The sequence below is a fragment of the Macrobrachium nipponense genome, chromosome 46 (assembly GCF_015104395.2).
Source record: "Macrobrachium nipponense isolate FS-2020 chromosome 46, ASM1510439v2, whole genome shotgun sequence".
Lineage (NCBI taxonomy): Eukaryota > Metazoa > Arthropoda > Malacostraca > Decapoda > Palaemonidae > Macrobrachium > Macrobrachium nipponense.
The window spans coordinates 19,987,872-19,995,804 of NC_061106.1; the positions used below are offsets into that span (position 1 = coordinate 19,987,872).

A 7,933-nucleotide genomic window follows, 5' to 3' on the forward strand; every position below is an offset into this window, starting at 1 on the left:
AGATTTGCGGACTCACTGTTTCGCGGATTTCTCTCTGGACCATATCTACCCATTATTTATGAGTGATTCACCTATTCGCCTGGTTTTGAGACTATAAAAATAACTAATTAGTGTGTTTTGATGTTTTCATGACTTAATACATTTTATGATACAAAAATTTACTAATTTTCAAATATTAATATTGATTAATGATTTATTAGTAAGTTTAATAAGATTAAATATATTATATAATAAAAATAATAATTCTCTCTGTGTGGGAGTTCATAAAAAATAAATAAATAAAAACGCTATCTATATGCAAACATGAAATTTTTTATTCAATAAAAAACTAAATTAACATTATAGAAACTTTCTTAAACATGAAAACTTGAAAATTGCCGAAATAACAACTAAACTCGAGACTTCATAGTAATAGTAACAAAATTATATTTGTGACTAACCCGAAACTGCAGAGTTAAGTATTCAGCCATAAATTTTCAGCAAGTCATTAATATTACTCATTAAATTATAAGTCTTCACCGTAGGAAGAGCATCATTGAAGTAGTTTGTTAAAAGGAACACCAGCAAAGCCCTCGTTATAAAGTTTGAGAATATTAGAGAATTACAAAACTGGAGTGGAGTGCGAATTTTCAGCTAGTAAATTTAAGTTATATTCGAGACAAACTCAAAACTGCTGAGCAAATTTCCAGCAAGTTCAAATTCTAGCAAATTTATAATAAAACAGTGTCTCCCTAGTTAGTATGGCGTTTTTACGTTGCATGGAACCAATAGTTTTTCAGCAACGGGACCAACAGCTTTACGTTGACTTCCGAACTACAGAGAGTGAACTTTTATCACAAATAAAAATCTCTCACACCTCACTGGAATACCAGAGAACCGAACTCGCGGCCACCGAGGTGGCAAGCCAAAACCATACCAATCACGCCACTGAGGCGCGCTCTCTCCACAGTAGGAAGGAACATCAATGAAGTCATGGTTCTGTTACCATGGACAACAGTTCATGACCCAAACTACAAAGTAATTCGATACAATGCTTTTCATTTGAAGACATACCAGTGAACTACAAATCTCAGACATTGGAGGTCCATTAGTTTTATCAGAAATTAACAGTATACATTGCATTTGGTAAAAACTAGGAATATAAAGATTGCAGAGCTTTATTACAAAACTTTAATGCGAGAAAAACACTTGAAGAAATCGGTACGCAGTGCCCTTTGGCTTCATAATTTGAGTCTCTTACTGTACGTTAGCTTTCCAGTTTAAGAGGCAAACAACGCCGATATTAGTTAGGAAAACTTATTATGCAGTGTCCTTTATCCTGTTAACTTACTGGGCTTCTAATTTTCCAATTTAGGAGAAATAGAGGCAAGCAATACCAATATTCGTTCTAGAATATGTTCTAGTTGTTACTACCTAGTCATCAAATTCACTTGTTGATACAACCCCTCACATCCTGCAAGAGAATGAGAATCTTGAATATTACTCTCAAGTTTAAACATTTTGGCCGATTAAGATTTTGGTTTATAAAAATAAAATTGAAGTCCAAAAGTAACAAACTTTACTAATTAAATTAAGCAGTTAAATGTACCACTAACCAAAATGGAATTAAATTACTCATCAGATAAATGTTCCAATAACCAAAACTGATCAAAATAGGTTGAAAGTACATATAAAATTAAAAGTGAATTACAAAGTCTTAAAAATAACAGCTTTAAATATGTTTTTTCGCCACATTACGCCCAAATTTTAAGATTACTCTATGGAAATCTAGGACAAAGAACTTTGAAAACACTAAGTTTCACTTACGAAGTGGTAAGGTTAGGATAAGTTAGTAAAGCAAGCAGCCCCCCACTGACATACAGTAGACAAGAGTCCACTGTACGCCATTGGGAATCCTCTCCCTTCAAGGGCGCCGCCCCTGAAGGGGGAGGTTAGGGCTTGCAGTGTTAGTAGCTAATTGTTCGAGTTTACAGAGTATACCAATAGAGGAAAGTCTCGCCTATTAATTTTGAATGAAAAATAGTTACCAACAAACAAAATGCCTCTGCGGATCTCATTCCATGGATCTCATTCCATGTAGGTATGGCCCAGCAAAGAGGATATCATCAGTCCAGTTACCTGAAAAAGGAGAAAAAAGTTTAACCATTCAGCCTTAAACAATTTTAAGTACTTACTCAATATAATTATGAAAAACTTACATTTAAGTTCACCAAAAACAAATACAATATTGCACATTAACAAACACTGTTAAAAGATACGCAAAAGCAAACTGAACTATTGAAACTTCCATGCACCAAGAAAGATAATCACAACAAACCACGGGGAGAAGAAACAAACACGGAACAGTAACGATGAGCAGAAGAAACAAACACCGAACAACCACCACAATCTGTCCAACACACTGCAGCCTTAACAGCTTAGCTATCGCGATTTACAATAACTTACAAATGAACAAGCTCGTTGTCATTCCAACCCAAGACGATTCAATAGCCAAGGATGACGGAGGGACCCCAGGAGCAGTTTGTCGCGCGACCGATAGATGGCAGTAACGCGCCCGGTATGATATTTCACAATTTGGTGTCCGGCAGACGTACGAAACGATGACGAATATAATGATCCATCGTAATGAACGATGTGAAATTAATCGCGGGTATAAAAATGTCCATTAGGAAAGGAGAATAGGTAATCAAGGGTACTAAACGTTTGAAATGAAGCAGTGAAAAGGTAATGATCCGGGATTAATCGCTGCTCATTTTCTTACTTTCTATTCAAAGGAATGAGTGATGTTATGTTATGTTCCTCCCCTGCTATTCAGAGAACGAATGGTAGAAAGGGTAGATGAATAAATGAAGCCTAATACGGTAGTAATGAAAAAGGGAACAAATGAAAAGGGGGGAATGATATATATTTCAATTTTGCAGTCGACTACACGTGGATTAGTAAAATGATCAGTATCAATACTTTATAAGGGTCTTGATAATATTATGGTCAGAATATAGAGAACGTAACAGAGAGTCTTAGCTTCAGATTTAGAACTGATGTCATTGGATAATTTCTGTGTTCATGTATCTCCTCCACAATTGTGAGGTTAATGATTAATCACATAATATATAATCGAGATCATTCCTTATAATTATTCATACGCCCTACTTAATCATTAACGATTATTCTTCAGCGTTTCGTTTGGAAGCCCACAATTTCATTTCGGTAACTGGAACTCGAATATAAGATTTAGGCTAAAGGCCAAGCGCTGGGACCTATGTGGTCACTGAACGCTGGAAATAAAATAATGTTAAAGATGAGGTTTTCGTTTCGAAATAAACATGTACACGATCATGCGCGCAAACAAAGATTAATAGTCCAATAAATACATTTACACAGATTAATACTCTAGAATAAACACATTAACACAGATTAATACCCTCCAATAAATATTTACACAGATTAACACCCCTCTAATAAAAGCATTTACAAAGATTAATACCCGCCAATAAACGCATTAACACAGATTAATACCCTCCAATAAACACATTGACACATTAATACCCTCCAATAAACACATTTACACAAATTAATACCCTCTAACAAACATTTACACAGATTAATACCCTCTAATAAATACATTTACATAGATTAATACCCTCCAATGAACACATTTACTCAGACGAATACCCTCCAATAAATATATTTACACAGATTATTAACCGCAATACATTTAACACAAACTCGTTAACAATCATGCATGCATATAGTTAAAATGAAAACAAATAAATTTTTTGGAAAAAAAAATGAAATCTTAATATCTAACTATATAGATTTGTATCCTTTCAAAATGGCATCAAGTTCAATACATCCGAGACGTCACCTTAAAATTTCAGTTATGTTTGCTATTATTCAATTGATTTCTGCAACGCGTCCGATGATAAGACTGACACTTTGCGCAACGAATTCAGCGGTTAATATGCAGGTCAAATTCGCTGCTCGAATCAACAGAGGCATCAGGAAATTTAATTGCAAGTGCCAATAATCCCACTTGCCTGTCCTACAATGTTATAAAAATATCCTATTACGTGAAAAAAATTTAAAAATACAAATATCCCCAGGGAACATATAACTGACAAGTGAGGTCACAAAAAATCTGACCACACGTAGCTACCGAAGCGTGATAAAGTGTGTGTTTGGTCGTGAGGTTTTCTGACAATGTTAAAAAAGTATTTAATATATAAAAGATACAAGAATTAACCCTGTGGAACGTATAACTCTGATAAGTGAGGTCACAATAAATCTGACCACCACGCTGCTACGGAGCATGATAAAGTTTGTGTTTGGCTATGAGGTTCTCTAACAAAGTTAAAAAAGTATTTTATAATATAAAGAAATACAAGAATTAACCCTAAGAAACGTATAACTCTGATTAGTGATGTCAAAAAATCTGACCACCTAGCTGCTACTGAGCGTGATAAAGTTGAGTGTTTGGTCGTGAGGTTCTCGGGTCAAAAGTTAAAGTAACCGGAGAAGTATACCCTTCAGTCATTGGGTCAAGGTTCAAGGCCACCACATGACCTTCAGCAGCAGATGAACGAGGGAAGACTCGTGACCTTTAATATAATCAGTTTGAGTTGCCCTATAAGTCTTAGGAGTGAAATCCAAGCAAAATTCCATTCAAATCAAGATGTCATTCAAAGACCTTAATCCGGACATTTCGAGTCTATGTTAATCATTCACAACAAACAAATTCTCACTCGAATTTAAAATGTTGTGATCGAATGGAATAAAAAAAAATTTGAAGCGCTGGGACATTTAACGTCATTCAGCGATGGAGATATTGGGAGTAGATAGGCTTGGAGGGTGTAACAGGAGGAAAACCTCAAAGCAGTTGCACTATGAGACAAATGTTAGGAGAGGATGGAAAGTAAGATGGGATTAAGAGACTATGAACGGAGGTACAGTAAAAGGAATTAAAGGGGTTGCACCCGGGTGTCGAAGGGACGTTGCACAGAGCCTTGATTAATTTGTACAGTGCTCCTAGTGAGGTGAACTGACGGTACTTCCTTCCTAAAGTCATACAGTCATACACCGGCGCATTGAAAAAAAAAATAATAATGAAGAAGAGTGTGATCCTAGAAACTGCACACATAGTAAGAAAAGTGATGGACTCCTAAGGAGGCGAGGACTGTGATAGCAAAAAAAAAAAAACATATATATATATATATACTTTATATATATATATATATATATATATATAATAATAATAATAATAATAATAATAATAATAATAATAGTTTAAAAGGAACAGATGCAGCTAGATTTATCAGGGTGACTAGTAACTTGTTAAATCAAAAATAAAATAAAGTATAATCAAAATAATCGTAGATGTATTATGGTCACCAATAATTTGTAGAATTTAATCCCGTATGGCAGGATATCCCGGTATCAGAGGTAGCGCAAGGTCACTGACCTTATCATCGATGTCGAGGTTACAGATTTCGCTGTAAATATAAATATGGTTTCAAACCATCTTTGTTTTAAACATGTAACCAGTATGAATTGAACCCCTACACAGACTTCTAGTCCTTTGTGATTCCTGTCTTTATTTCTGATACCAGAATAGATAAATGAAAATAGCCTATATTCAAAACTATATTTCAATTAGCGTACGAGACTTATACCATTACAGGTAACCCAGATACGTTCACTTGGTTGCAGAAATAATAATAATAATATAATAATAATAATAAATAAAGTTGATGAATTCAATTACAGCATTGGCTAAATAATTCACAATTAGGTAAGGACGTTATTGGCACCGTCCATATTCCGTTCTTCTATCAAAGTAATAACTCGTGGGATTAAGGGGATGCTAGCGAAAATATTTTGCCATGGCATTGTTGAAACCTTTTATCAAAACGCTCAGTCTTCATTAGCAGGTACCGTTTTCCATTTCCGGCCAAAAATAACCCTATTGGATGGGACAGAGCTATTCATAATCTTATACAATTTTCGACGAGACAGTTTTATGATGAGTTTCTCCTCTCTCTCTCTCTCTCGTTCTCGTCTCTCCTCTTCTCTCTCTCTTCTCTCTTTCTATATATCCCTATATATATATACTATATATATATAATATATATATATAATATATATATATATAATATATATATAAAAGATCGAGTGTTTAATTTCTAGTATTCCTCCGCCTGTATTAGCGATTGCTGATATCAGAGTCCGCAGAATAAGATATGGATTAATATTCTACCAACGAATTAGTCTTGACTTGGGTTATTGAATTGAATATGGAATCAAGGCCAAAGGCCAAGCACTGGGACCTATGAGGTCATTCAGCGCTGAAACGGAAATTGACAGTGAAAGGTTAGAAAGTTGTGGCAGGAGGAAATCCTAGCAGTTGCACTATGAGGGTGGAAAGTAAGATGGAAGAAAGAGAATATGAAAGGTGGTAGAGTAAAAGGAACGAAAGGAATTAGAGCTAGTGGTCGAAGGCACGTTTCGAAGAACGTAAATTAATGCCTACAGTGCACAGCATGAAGTTCACTGACGGCCCTATCACCGTACGAGGACCTTGTGATATTGGTCGTGATTGAAACTAAACAAATAAAAAAGGGTATATTTGATTTTCTGCAGCATATTGAAGGTAAGTGAAGGCAAGATATGAGAGCAGAAAAATATTCTGATTTTACGTTTTTCTGTTTCTTTATCTTTCATTTTTATTTTGTGGCAAGAACTTTAAGTATAACTGGGATATTCCTTTACTCCGATATCGTTAGAGATACAGCAGTGTAAATCAAGATGATGTAACGTTATGTTAGCTGAAATATTTTGTAAGACTTTTTGTTATCTGATTTGGATAACTTTCACTGCAGCATCAAAGATATTTCACCCACTTTTCTGCAAGTTGTGCATTTTACTTAATTGCTGCTACTTATTCGCATATAAATAAAAATATTATATTGCGAAAATACACAGGATAAAGGGTTGAATGAGATGTTCTTTATTTTAAAAACTAAACCTTAACGCTATCTTTTAAAGTCCTAAATTACTGCAAAAAAAATTTACCGATTCGACATTACTCACAGAGCAACATATGCAGAAAACGGAGCTAAGCAAGCTTATGCACTGGCAACATAGAATTAACATAGCTCGCTATACAGGGTGAATCATCCTATAACAAACTTTTTTTTTGATGGTGAACATAGCATGAGAATTCCCAAAGTTCTGACAATGATTACGGTGTACTTAGATAGATGCAATTATGGGTAATATCCACCCCATCCCCCACCCCTTGTTCCATCATGTGCAAATGCTGTGATAAGCCCCATCATCAGATAAAATATCACGGTTGATATTCCCATCATTTGAACGCTCTCCGAGGAACTGTAGTCTTGCGGTAATTCTCGAATTAGGCTGTTAACCTTGTTAGACCGTTTATTTTCGGACATTATCTACCCTGTTCCCAACACTACCTTGCGACGAGGCCGCGACGAGAAAGCAATGACCCTAAGGAAAAGAGAGAGAGAGAGAGAGAGAGAGAGAGCCTACACAGTAATTCATATATACCTTTCTCGCGCGCGCACACACACACACACACACACACATATAGATATATATAATATAATATAATCATATATTATATATATATAATATATATATATATAATAATAGAATATATATATATAATATATATATATATAGAGAGAGAGAGAGAGAGAGAGAGAGAGAGAGAGAGAGAGAGAGAGAGAGAGAGAGCCAGCCAGCCGTGTCCTGTCTTCCTCCCCATATATCCTCGTCCTAGAATGAGCGTTTCATCTAGCCTTCACAGTCTCAACCTTAGTGGAAAAACCTCGAGCGCGGATGTCTCTACGTAATTCCAGGAGGACCTTTCGCCGAGGCGTTGACGTTTGCGTTTTACCGCGCTCGCAAA

At 35.4% G+C, this 7,933-nt stretch overlaps 1 long non-coding RNA gene across 1 annotated transcript; it reads right to left on the bottom strand.

Moving 5' to 3' along the window:
* Positions 1 to 292: 292 nt before the first annotated feature.
* Positions 293 to 2,449, bottom strand: LOC135214578 (uncharacterized). The gene is made up of 3 exons (XR_010314415.1): positions 2,318 to 2,449; positions 2,028 to 2,118; positions 293 to 1,453 (listed from the first exon to the last, which is right to left on the bottom strand). It is a non-coding gene; the product is annotated as an uncharacterized LOC135214578 (long non-coding RNA).
* Between the last annotated feature and the right edge of the window lie 5,484 nt (positions 2,450 to 7,933).